The following is a 13,982-nucleotide window of genomic DNA, read 5'->3' as shown; positions in this document are numbered from 1 at the left end:
GGACGTTTACTTCTTTCATTTTTCCCTCACTGGGCTTCCTGGCTAGCCTTGCCACCTTTGCCTTGTGGGAATTGTGAATGATGAGCAGTCATTTCCCTGTCAACCAGCATCCAATCTGGGGGTCTTCGTCATACTTGAGTAATAATAAAAATCTACATTGTAAAAACAAAATTCACCAAAGTCCAAGAAATTGTTGCTTACAACAACTCCCTAGTTGCTAAGAAGTTCACAGTTTGAAACTGGTAAAAGAATTTTAAGGAATGAAGCATTTCCCAGCTTACTACACTGCCACCCAGGAGACTCTGTCTGCCCTCTGTCCAAGCAAGTACTAATCTGTAGAGGGAGATTCATGCTTCAGACCTGAAGGCTGGAGTCTCCCAGTTAGCCTGACAAATGGTTGTCGTATGAGCACACAGCAAACACCTCTACCATGAAGACAAGGTGTTCTGGCCAGGGCCTCTGTGCTGTAAATTCCTGGCACCATCATCATTTTTCTGTATAAACACTAATTTTTCACCCATTATAGTCAAAAAGGAAAGGAAGGAGAAAGAAAAGAAGAGAAGAGAAAAGAAAAGAAGAGAAAAGAAAAAAGAAAAAAAAAGTCTAGACTGGAAGTCATTGAAGAAAACTCTTAAAATTTAAAAATTGTGATAGGAATGCAGAAGTGTAGCTCTCTGTAGTTGGCTTCTGGCGGTGATGGACATGGGGAAAGTGTAGGTTTAGATTTTTTTAAAAAAAGAAAACCTACTTTTGAATAGGGGTTCTCAAATGTTTCATCCCCACTCCCCCAGCCTCCCCCTCTCCCTCCGTTCTAGTTCACTGTTGAAATGTGCCCTTCCCCTAGCCTTGAGTAGGTTCAACAAATCTACAACAGTTTTATAACCTAGCTAGAGTCATCGGGCCTCAACACATTTGCATTTTCCTGCAGGAGTATGGAGGTGTTGATAGCCTGCTGAGCTTGCTTTGCAACTCAGTCCAGCTGAAACAAAGGATGGGGTCCTTGGGCTTTCCCTATATAAACCCAGTGCTGAATATTAAACTTTGAACCTTGATCAGAAACTCTGTCTTGGCTTCATCCTTCCCTCACACGCTGTTCCTTTTCATTTCCCCTTTCAGGTAGACCCATCTCATCCATGGCTGCTAGGCAACTACATCCAAAGATAGGGGTAAAAAAAGATAGTAAATAGGATAAGAAGGTGTGGACCTGTTTACAAAGTAGTTCCTTGGGGCAATTCCTATCTGTCTGTCTGCATACCAGCAGTCCAGTTCAGTGGTGACTGGATACCAAACGTGAATCAGCAGCAGTGGCATGAGCCAGCAGAAACTGCCAGGTATGAGTCCCAGGGAGAGTGGCCAGGACCATCTGGGACGCCAGGAGAAGTTCTCTGTTGTGCCTCTCTCAAGGAAGTGAAGATCAGGGAAGACAAAGACTCTAGAACAATAAAGCAGTAGACAGCTAACTATGCAAGTCCCTGTCATTGTCCATTGATTCCAATTTATACTCTCTTCAAACATCACATGTCTACTCATGGGTCTTGTCTCAGTGTAACACCATGTGAGTCTGCATCATATGACGTAGCCAGAAACTTCCACTTCAGCAAGGACTTCCAGAGGCTGGCCACTGGGAGTTTGACCATGCTCCAGTGACTATACCTAACCTATTACCCTCTTGTTCCCCCTTTCACTCCTGATCTCCAATTAACTCCTCATCTATACTCATTCTTTTAAATCACCCATGATTTTCACTGGGGCTGACTACAGGAACATAGATGAGAGCTTGTTGACAGGACCGTGGACAACTTACCAGTGACTACAACTGAAAGACCCCCATTCCCGGGGATACCCTCGCTCTAGTCCCAGGATGCGACAATGCCCCAATAACTTGAGAGAAACCATTCTTGATGTAATATGCATGAGGTTTAATTGGGAAAAATCAACATGTTGAGGATGAGCTCATAGGATATGGACCCTAAGCCGTTTCAGTTGAGGGCTTTTAAAAGAACGGGGTGGGGGAGTTCACAAAGAATGAGGAGCTGAGTAAACATTTCAGCTCATCTCCTACTGAAGAGTTACAGGCTATCTTTGGTAAACATTCTTGGCGGGGATCTGAGTAAACATCGTAAGAGTAGAGATGATGCATTATAGCCCATCTCCTACGGAAGGGTTACAGTCTTATCTTAGGCAAACATTTTTAGTCCCTTACACAAAGAGGCACCAGAGTGAGTTTAAGATGAGCCAGTTCCAGAGGTCATTGGTAATTCAGGCTGAAGGCAAAAGAACAAAGAACTCTTTGCTGGGCTTTTGTTTCTAGGGGTCTAAGAAACAAATTGAGTTGGGGCCTTACACAACACTGACGAAAATGTCTCTCTGTCTTATTTAGCCTTTCATTGCTAAAAAGATACACCATGACCAAGGCAACTCTTATAAAGGAAAACATTTAATTGGGTCTGGCTTACAGCTTCAAAGGTTCAGCCCATTATCATCACGGTGGAAAGCATGGCAGTGTGCCAGCAGGCATGGTGCTCTAGAAGGAGCTGAGTGTTCTAGAACTTGATCCAAAGGCAGCCAGAAGGAGACTCTCACACTAGGTGAAGCTTGAGCATAGGACCTCAAAGCCTACCTACACAGTAACACACTTCCTCCAACAAGGCCAGACCTCCTAATGGGCCAAGCGTATTCAAATCACCACATTCTGTTTCTCCCATCAGCCAATAACTGCATACACATCCTCAAAGGGTAGTAGGGTAGTGTGAGCATCTTCTGTGCAATGACAAGATGAAGAGGAGCACAATCTTGTGCAGGTAATCTTGTTCTCTGGGTCCAAGAACGCAACAACCACAATACACCCCAAGGTCAGCATTCTATACTCTCTTCCTTCCTCCAACGGCTACATTCTTTTCCCTCCTTCCTCTACAAGTTCCCTGGGTCTTTTGGAGAAGGTGATACAAATGTCTCATTTATGGATGCTGATTTATTGTCACTTCCTGTCAGTACATTGACAGGAGTCTTTGCAGTTACTGCTGGTCACAGTAAAAATAAGCCTCTCTGACCAAAGCTGGCAACAGTACTGGTCTGTGGCTCTAGACACAGTTATCTAGAAAGGTAACCTGACCCACACATCACATCCTTTTAGCAAAGCAATGAATGTAGTTTCCCCTCTAGGGCTTACACAACCTCTCCAGTCATGGTCTTTTGACTAGGTTTTACAGTACAAGGTGTGAATTCCCTCCTAATACTCAGCCTCAAAAACAACCCAAAAGTATTTCGTTGCCTTCATAGTCCACCAACATTGTTGCAGCAGTGGCCATATCCTGACCAACCAGTCAGTGTCCATGTATTGAGTCAGGAAGGCTATCGATAACAGTTTCTCTCAGTAGCCTGCCTAGCACTTCCTGGCACCATGAGGGCTTGCCAGCAAGCAGACAGCAGCAGTGCCATCTTGATGTCTCTATGTCCAGGGACTAGATCATATAGTATCTTTAAGAACTTGGTCTTAGCCGGGCAGTGGTGGCGCACAGCTTTAATCCCAGCACTTGGGAGGCAGACGCAGGTGGATTTCTGAGTTCGAGGCCAGCCTGGCCTACAGAGTGAGTTCCAGGACAGCCAGGACTACACAGAGAAACTCTGTCCGAAAAGAAAAAAAAAAAAAAATAGAACTTGGTCTTAACAACTAGTTTTGGTGGACAACCAGCAGTGGTGTCATTTGTCTGTAAGGTCTTAGAGATCTCAATTTGTAGGGAGGTAGCCTACTCCTGGCACTGGGATTATTTTATAATAAACTACAGCACGTGTGAGTACACTTATCTAATACATAGAGTACCTCTTCTAAACCTGGCTTTTTCATTGGCTTACCCATTATCAGATTTTCTTATGGCCTTTTCATAGATTGTTAATTTTGGTTGATTTACCCTCCCTTCCCCGCCCCACTCCCACCTCTCTTCTATCCCTGTCTCCAAGCTTGAACCTTTCCAACCCCATTCTCCTCCCTTCTACATTCTATAACATGCCCTTAGGAAACTTTTCAAATGAACACCATTTTAACATCACTAAAAGTATGCAAGCAAGCAGAGCATCTGCAGTTTCTAACCAAATGATTGGTGTTGATTGTCCACCATGTGTCAGGCTTGCAGAATCAAACTCAGTACTCAAAATACGCTTTGTACTGAGCACAAGGTGTTGCAGTGTAAATCACAAAATAATAATTGGCAGAGAATTTAAAGCTTCTCATAAAACAATGGCAAGATACAATATAATTGTAGCTTCTTAGAACTTAAACAAACAAGAGAGAAAAAAAAAGAAAGCATTTGGTTCATTGGCTTCTGAAAAAGTCTATGACAAGAACATCAAGGCAAATTGCAAATTTGGCTGTGAACTGGCCAATACTTTAAAATGGTAAAATGTTAATGCCCAAAACTCTTAGAGCCTAAGGATAATCTGTAGTTCTGAAATCAATAACTAGTCTATATTGGTTTTTGAAATTTTAAGGTCTAGCAAGTACTCTCTAGATTTTCAAATACATTCAAATAGTAAATGCTGTCTACAACTTGATTTTTAAAATTACATTCTTAACATGTTACTCCTTCACATTGACAGCCCACTGCGTTTTTCATTATGTAACATAGCATGCTCTTAAAGCAAAAGACTATGTGCTGGCTGGAAGTTGCAGAGCCTATGTAATTTTTCAAATGGAAATTAATTCAGCAATCTAGGGAAATACTATCGCAAACAATGCCCTCCTGAATCTCATTAAATCAGTTTGGAAAGGCATATGGGTAGGGAGGTAAAAATAAATCAATAAGATTAAAAAAGTATATTGCTTTGCAGGGGGTGGGGGGAGGGTTAGTACATGGTTGCTAAGTAATGGGTTTTAAGTAAAAATTATCTCTCTTCCTTGTAGGAGAAAGCAGTTTTAAGGACTGGAACTAAATGCTGTTTGCATATGGTTCAATTTTATCCAAACTATATTTCCCTCAGCAAGACCTAACTCCATCTTTAAAGAGAGAGATGAGCTTTCGCAGAGGAGCCGTTGCCTAGCAACAAGATGCTAAGAAGGCTAGCTGCAAGCTGAGTCTTCTCTAGAAACAGCTCCCCCTCTCCCCTCCCTGCCGAGTGCAGCAATGACCTCCAGCACACGCAGATGCCCTTGAGAGAATCACCTTAACAACCAAAAAGCTTTCACCGCGGAGTTCTGCCAAGATCCCTCCAAGGTCTGTGTTCTGTTTGTTTCTGCAACAGAGATGCTGTGTCCATGCCCTCTCCACTTAATACATACAAATCTATGTGTTTTAAGCCTCCGGCTCGCTTCAGTATTGAGTCCCATTGCTGACCCCACCCCCCAACTAACTACAGACCCAAGGTCTACTCATCTTACCCGAGTCTTTGAGATGTGAGATGATGTGCCCTTTGAGATTATTTTTGCTTTAACCGAAAATAGCTAACTCGCACCCAACTCTTAAACAGGCAGGGTAAACAAACCCTTTAACCTCTTCACAGGTTAAAATAAAATAAAATAAGTCTGTTCCTAATACCTAATTGCTACCCGAACTACTGAACAAGATTCTAAGTACTGGTTCTTTTTGGGTCTTTACTGAGTAGCTAGTACTAGGTGCTGGAGATAAAATCAAGAGCATAGTTTCCATAGCTGCCTATAGGGCATCACAGAAGTAAATAAGAGAATCGTGGAATGGCCAGAAAAACCTACAGGCACCGGGAAGCCTAAGAGGAGGTGCTTCCTCCACTCTGCGAGTAGAGTGGCTTGGGATAGTCCTCAGGCAAGAGTGGGTGGGGCTGAAAAGTGAGCTGGGCGCTGATGGGGGTGGGGCCTGGGGGACTTCTGGGTGAGAGAACAAAGGCCCCCGTGAAGGACAGGACTCATGCAGCCAGAGATATGCAGAGCTTAGCACACTGTGTTCACGATATTCAAATTAACTCGTTTTTTTTTTTTATTGCATGCTAAGATATAACCCCAAAATACTGAATGTTATTTCATCAATCTTTTATTCAAATTGTATATAATAAAAGCCTGATTCCTTTCTATGGATCAAAATGAAGCATCGTTATTTGGACTATACTCAGAATAACTGTCTTTAAAGAGGTAGGAAATAAACGTACTCATTTGTCAAACTGTGACCGCCTCCCCATCCCCCCTCAAGGAAAATCAGGGAACATAATCTGCAAAGCAGACAGCCCTGACAAACTCCAGATTGAAACCCACACACACCTATAAGAAGATCTGATTTTTCTTTTGAAGAGACACCGCAATTGAACAATTGAACGGACTGGGGTTATTTTAAAAGGATACAATGTGATTTAATTTTTGAACCATGGTTTTGAAAATACTACGCCCAAAATTAAAGCTTTAGGAGCCTCAGATCCGCTTCTCTGGGGGCTTTCTCTGCCCTTCTGCTGCCCTCTTGTGCAAAGATGGAGAATAACGCTACAGAAAATCCTATCTACCAACCCATTGGAAATGGAGGGAAGACAGTAAACTGGCATTTCTGGCAGATTCCAGGAATCTGGCTGTGCTCTGACTCAATCTCTTTGCAGACGAGTTTCTATTAAATAATATTTTCACGTCTTGTTACAAATAGATGGGAGCTTTTTCCACCTCCAAATACTGCTCAAGAATATTTTTAGAAATAGAAAAGACAAGGAAGCAAGATTTAATTGGCTAATTATAAGGTTCCACGTTGGACAGCTAGAGAACAGTAATAAATCAAGCAAGGATCAAACCTTACTTTGTGCACACGCATTTCCATGTTAGCTGGGTCGACCGCCCTTCCCCGGTGACATTACTGACATCATTGACCTCTTCCTAGGATATAGGAACAAAATAGAAATTGAAAAAAATGCTCTCTTTTTCCAAGTTGCATAACATACAAAACATGAAAGGAAAATTTCTGTTCTGATACAGTTTTTCTAGCATGGCCTTCAAGTATGCTAATCTTTAACTTTCTGGTTTTTGTTTTGCTTTCATTCTTTCCTGCACCTTAGAGCTGCTGGTTCTGTAATCACACTTCAGCAAATGATTTACCAATGGTTATCCAGACAGCTCACATGCTAGGCATCGGTCTTTGAATGGCTCACCATAATCTCAGAATAAGAGATGGGTTTTTTTGTTTGTTTGTTTTTGGTTTGTTTTTTGTTTTTTTTTTGTTTTTGTTTTTACTACCTGCAGACTTCCTTCCATCCTGTTTGTCGTTAAGAGTAGTCTCATCATTTTTACTTAGTACCCAAACATTATTTTTCATTTCTTTTGTCCCGTCCCTACGTTCATTAGTCAGCTAATTGAGTCTAGAAACTCAGGGCATATGAGCTACGGGAGCTTCCTGGGGAAAAGTTGATGTTTAATAAAGATTTACAGAATGGGAGTGGTCAAAAGAATGGGTGGACAGAAAGAGTGGGTAGGTTGAGAGAGAGGAAAAGGTTTTTTATATCTGACAATTTAAAATGCAGAATGAGAGCTAAATGTCTAGGTGTGCCTTAACAGGAAAGAGAGTCTATGCATAGCAAGACAACAAGGTGGTAATCAGGTATAAAAGCAAAAGCTTGCCAGATACAGAGAACGCCTTGTGTAGGGAGAAGCCACACCTTTTCATAAAGCCACCCAATGGGCAGGGGAGAGGACTGTAGGACCCTGAAGAAGTGGTCACTTTGCAAGAGTCTCAATTTTTCCTACCCATTGGCCTGTTTAGGAATTACAGCCTGTTTCACCTGTTTAAAGATTGTAATTTTTTGTTTTCATAGCTCTCTCTCTCTCTCTCTCTCTCTCTCTCTCTCTCTCTCTCTCTCTCTGTGTGTGTGTGTGTGTGTGTGTGTGTGTGTGTGTGTGTGTGTGTTAAGGGTTACCTGTGGAGGCTGGCGAGGGCATCATATTCACTGGTGTTCAAGTTATAGGTGATTATTGAGTTGTCTAATTTGGTTGCTGGAAACTGAATTCAGTTCCTCTGTCTGGAAAAGGCAGCAACTGTGCTTTGATCTCTGAGCCACCTCTCTGGCCCTCTTTTCAACTGAAAATTAATCAAAATGCCTTTTCGGAGGGACATGCAAATGTCCCTAGCCCCACAAAACACTGTAGACTTTCAAGGAGTGGATTGATCATGCATCTGTGCCAGCTGCCTGTTCTAGGGGTTTTGAGGTTGAAACTGCATGTTAGATTAGAATTTATATCAATGCGATTAGAAATTATATCCCAAGGGCAAAGATAATAGCAGAAGTGTTTATCCAATGAAGTTACATATGGACATTTATGCTTAAATGATACAGTAAGAACTTTTCCACAACACAGCATGATCGAAAACATTTCATGGTCATTATATAGTAAGTTAATGAGGTCACCATATATACCTACTAGTGCAGCACATTGTGGGGTGTGTTATCCAAAAGAGCTATCAAATTCCAATAGGTGGGGTCTTGGATTTCACTTCAGTCCAGCACTGCCTGTCAGTATTCACAGGCCATTAACGCACATAGAGATGACTCTGAGCAGTGTAGGTGAGATGTCCAAGATGTTGTGTTTTGGGTACTGGAAGACCCTGAAGAAGAACTTTGCTGAAATTTGGATCCCCTTAAGTTAAGAAACTTACCCTCACTCAAGAACAGAGGCAGATTGGGGAACAGCAACCAATCACAAATCATGTTACAGCTCAATCTCTCAATTACCTGTGGCCATCATGTTATTAAGGTGGCACACCAGCTCTCAGGTGGGAAACACAGTAGGTGAAAGATGTTCTTCAGATATCAGATCATGATGAAGAAGCAACTGTAATAGCTCAAATAAGGGATTGTGTGTTTTAGCCTGACGATCACAGCAGTAGAAAGGAGCAGAGAGACTTAAGGCAGGAAGAAAATCAGCTGCATACAGTGATTGATGGGGCATCAGGAACACAGCAGAAAAGCACCTGAGGAGACCTATGATTGCTCAGGTGCCTTCCAGGGAAAATGGGCACCTGATAGACATCTCAGGGTGTTAAATACCAAAGAGGACAAGATTTTCAGAAAAAGAACACATCTAGTTTTAGACATATAGCATTTTATATTCTATAAGATGCTAGCATAGGCTTGTCACTCATATGAATAAACATTCATGTTCACAGCTAAGGCAACATCAACTAAGTGTAGATTTAATGCTTAGAACCTTTGCCCATGGAGATGCCAAAGTGAGAGTTCAGGGGGAAGCCATCATAGAAGTTTGAAAAAAGAGTAGATTAGGAAGACAGGAGAGAATGGAACTTATGTGAGGAGTATTAAGACACCAGTGCTGTGCTGAAGGTTGTTTATAGCTCAGACTGTTCAAGATGAATAGCAGCATGACATAGACTTGGGAAGCAATGGACCTCAGTGAGCAAGAACTGAGAGGATCAAGTAGGAGTGGGTCCCAGACTGGAACAACTGCTCACCTTGTCTAAATATCTAACCCTGTATCGCTAAAGAAATGTAAGCAGAAATCCTAGACTAATCTTTCAAAATGTCTATCAAAGAAAAAGAGACTGGGCTATTATTACACAAGGATATTTTGTTCCTTAAGATGAAAGAGTCGTAAGAATGATGAATGGCCCCGGGAAGAGACCAAGGGATGACAGAAGGCAGCACAGAATGTAAAGTTCTTAAGAAACTGGAAATGATGCTATTGAGCAAACACAGGAGAGGCTGGCCTTCATGGGGGACTTTTGTTGTGAGCGATGGCAGGGCTCAGACAGTAGGAGTTTTAGCATTTTTGGTTCAGAGCAGTCCGTTGTGATGGTTTCTGCTGATTTTTTGTAAAGTCATCCATTCTCACTGTTCTTGGTGTTCTGGAATTTGTTGACTATCCTTCCCTCCTCTGGCCTTCTGTCCTAGTGCATGACAGCACAGTGTGCTAAATAAGATCTTGTCAAGAAAGACTTCAAAACCATTCATCGCCTCTCTGTTGGAGCATCCATAGCCACTACAGAGAAGAAGGCAGAAGTGCAAAGGGTAAACCATGAGTCAGAGGCAGGCATAGCAACTCATGCTGGAATCCTGGCAGTTGAGAAACTAAAACAGAATTTCTACCATTCAGGACCAACCTTGGCTACAGAGCCAAGATACAAGTCAGTCTAACAAGCCAGAAGAGAATGAGGAGGTGAAAAAGATAGTAAGAGTGATAAGCTAGGCATGGTGGTACATGTCCTAGTCACATGGTTGTTTCTGCCAATTACACCAGTACTCAGCAAGCTGGGGCAGAATTGACACAAGCCTCAGCCAGCTAGGCTGGCCTACATATGAGCACAATGCTAGCCTGAACTATACATTTAGACCATATGTATGTATGTATGTATGTATGTATGTATGTATGTACATTCATTAGAAACAGAAAGAAATGGAGGCCTTGTCCACGCAGCCAACTAAATGTCTTCACTCTCCTCTTTCCCTGTCCAGTTAAACTTTGATCATATATCCTAGGCTGTCGGAACTGCCTCTTGCATTGTGGGATAGCATCCATAATCAGGATTTGAGTAGTGTCTTAAGTTTCTAGTTGCATTCGACTTAGAACTCTATGTACAGGGTAGCCTTGGAAGTCCCGCCATGTGCTTTCCAAACAGTAAGTCCTACTTGAACTTACCATTGCTCTACTCAAGGCTTTGAATAACAGTCATCATGTTTTTACAGGCTGTCATAACCGAGGTACCTTTTATATTATATACACCTGAGAAAAAACAGGCTATATCCTAATAGTAACAGAGTAAACTGGAGGCAAAAGAAGTCTCAAGGACATGCTTTATGCATCGCACTAGGATGGTTACTTAGAATGGTCTCCTTGAACTTGTTTTACCCTCTTCAACATCTTTAGGATCGACCGTGGGTGAATAAGCATTTTGTGGGAATGGCTACCAATGGATAATGATCTTGAAATACAGAGACTGTTCCTTGCATTTACTACAGAAGTAAAGGGAAAAATATTCTAAAAGGTGCTTTCACTTTTTACCTTGGGATACACTGTCTTTTTTTTTTTTTTTTTTTTTAGGAAAATCCATGATCCCCTTTAAAATATTGGACCCAAAGTGGCTTATTAAGACATAGCCTCGTGCTCGGCAGCACATATACTAAAATTGGAACGATACAGAGAAGATTAGCATGGCCCCTGCGCAAGGATGACACGCAAATTCGTGAAGCGTTCCATATTTTTTTAATGCTCATGCCAGCAAGATACTGCTGAAGGGACCCTGATATTGTGGCCTCTTGTGAGGCTATGCCAGTGCCTGGTNAACACCGAAATGGATGCTCACAGCCAGCTACTGGATGGAACACAGGGTCCCCAATGGAGGAACTAGAGAAAGTACCCAAGTACCTAAAGGGGGCTGCAACCCTGTAGGTGGAACAACAACAGGAACTAACCAGTACCCCCNGGGTTTGTGTTTCTNGCTGCATATGTAGCAGAAGATGACCTAATCGGCCATCAGTGGGAATAGAGGCCCCTTGGTCTTGCAAACTTTATATGACCCAGCACAAGGGAAGGCCTGGGCCAAGTAGTGGGAGTGGGTGGGTAGGGGAGTAGGGGTGTGGGGGGGTATAGGGAACTTTCCAGATAGCATTTGAAATGTAAATAAAGAAAATAATAATAAAAAAGGAAAAAAAAAAAAAAAAGACATAGCCTCACTGTATAGCTCAAGTTGTCATCAAACGCGGGATTCTGAGTTCTCTCTCTCCCCAGAGCTGAGATTACAATCGTGTGCCAACCGCATATAGCTTAGCACTTCATCTTCCTGAATTTTCTTACCCACCTAACTCAGAGAATAGAGCCTGGATGATCAATATTACAGGTCATTAGAGTACTGTTAGGGCAAATGGTTTAAAGTTTTCCTTTATTCTGACAGGCTGTCAAGCAAGCATTTCCTCATTTGAGAAGTTAGTCTGCATGGTAATAAAGAAAAAGCAGTAGGTGTCATTTTCCAAAGCTTGTCATTCCAGTCTTTTCTCTCTGAGAGAGGATGGCACAATAGACACTTAGGGAAAAAATATTTCAAAATAAGCAGTGTTCGAAGAGGTAAATATAACTTCAGAAAAGCTTTCATGTGTTTGTTAAAAAGTAATCCTCAAAGCAGCTGGTATTAGAAGTTTCTACTTGCTGTCATCCAACAGTGTTATTTCATAATCATTAATAATTAATCATAGGTCTCTGATTCACTCTTGAGCACTCTAAAAATAGGATGCCATGAAGAGGCTTAGATCCTTAGCAACAGAATATTGAATTCCACCAGCCTAACCTAGGCACCTATTCACATTCTGGAAACAGATCCATCCCAAGACTGTGAAACTGGAACCATAGTTTTCCTGTTTGCTCATAGAAGTTGCACTGAAAGCCTCAATGTTGGCAGAGGAAAAAAAAAGAAAACCTATGCCATCATGTCAAATCCCCTGAGTTACATACCCTTAGGCGAGAGATGGACAGATGAGCACCAATCTGGTTAACTGATGGGCATTTCTGTTATCTGTCATGTGATGGGCATTTAAACACACTCATGTGAGAAAATGGCATGAATGGTAGTATTAACTGGGAGCTTCTAAACTCTTCATTTTCATTTAACATATCAATAGACAGCACAAAGCACCATGGTATGCACTGGGGAAACACGGGGTCATTTAAACTTTTATAACGACATTAATGGGAAACTGATGTACAAGTATCTTTCCAAGAGTTCCACACCTAATAAGTGGAGAGTGTGGGGGTCAAACTTTGTCAGTCTGGGTTCTAGATCTTAGTGTAAACTCTAGGCAACCCTCCAAATCAATGAAGCACAGATATAGCCAATAAGTCCATGCATAGCTTTTGGCTATGGTACAACAAAGATATGCTAATGTGATAATTGGGCCAATGTGAATATATGTTTCTAGGTACTCAAAATGTTCAATTTGCCAAGGAGGGTTCTGTGAATGCGTTTAACTAGTATGAAGTGTCTATCAGGGAATGGAAATGAACACAGATTTCATATATCATAGTTCAGTATAAAGTAACAGAGGCAACAAATGAAGGTCTTTTACAGTTTGTAAGAGACTAGACCTGGGCTTACCAAAGAGTAAGAAGCAACACTTCATTTCTTTTCCTAGCTGAAGAGTAGTCACTTTCTTCCCTTCTTTTACAGAAGATAAATAGACAGATGGAAAAAGATAACAGATAGATAGATAGATAGATGATAGATAGATAGATAGATAGAAGATTAATAGATGATCAAAAATGAATGATTATGAGTGTAAAGATAGGTAGGTAGATATATAGATGATACATACACACATACACACATACATACATACACACATACATACATACACACATACATACATACACACATACACACATACATACATACACACATACACACATACATACATACACACATACATACATACACACATACATACATACNCACACATACACACATACATACATACACACATACATACATACACACATACACACATACATACATACACACATACATACATGCACACATACACACATACATACATACACACATACATACATACACACATACACACATACATACATACACACATACATACATACATACATACATACATACATACATACATACATTCTTTACTTTCACCTCATTCTTCTTAACTTACTCTCTCCAAAACTAAGCCCCACAGATGTCTCTTTTGTGTCTAATGTAATAGCCACTAACCACATTGACTATATAATGTAATTATGATAAAGAATTTTAAACGCGGTTCCTCGGTTCATTTACCCCCCAGTGGCTTTCCTTAGAAAAGCTCAAATCCAGAACACATCCATTACTACAGCAAGTTTTGCTCTATAAAAAGATGGCAGCCACTGCAAGTTGCATTTCCTAGAAGTCGTGCTGACTCATCGCCTCTGAGTTCTTCTGTTTTGTGTCATCACATCGCTGCACAATTAAGCAGAAGTAAAGCATCTACTATCAACACCAGGATTATTTGGCAAGGTTTCTTTTATCAGCTACATCCTTTCCTTTGCCAGCTTT

At 41.4% G+C, this 13,982-nt stretch overlaps 1 non-coding gene across 1 annotated transcript; it reads left to right on the top strand.

Annotated features, from left to right (window-relative positions):
- Nucleotides 1–11,044: 11,044 nt before the first annotated feature.
- LOC115063793 lies at nt 11,045–11,146 on the top strand. The gene has a single exon (XR_003843652.1). It is a non-coding gene; the product is annotated as a U6 spliceosomal RNA (small nuclear RNA).
- The last annotated feature ends 2,836 nt before the right edge of the window (nt 11,147–13,982 follow it).

This window comes from Mus pahari, chromosome 3 (assembly GCF_900095145.1).
Source record: "Mus pahari chromosome 3, PAHARI_EIJ_v1.1, whole genome shotgun sequence".
NCBI classification, from domain to species: Eukaryota; Metazoa; Chordata; class Mammalia; order Rodentia; family Muridae; genus Mus; species Mus pahari.
This window is presented reverse-complemented; position numbering and strand designations above follow the sequence as displayed.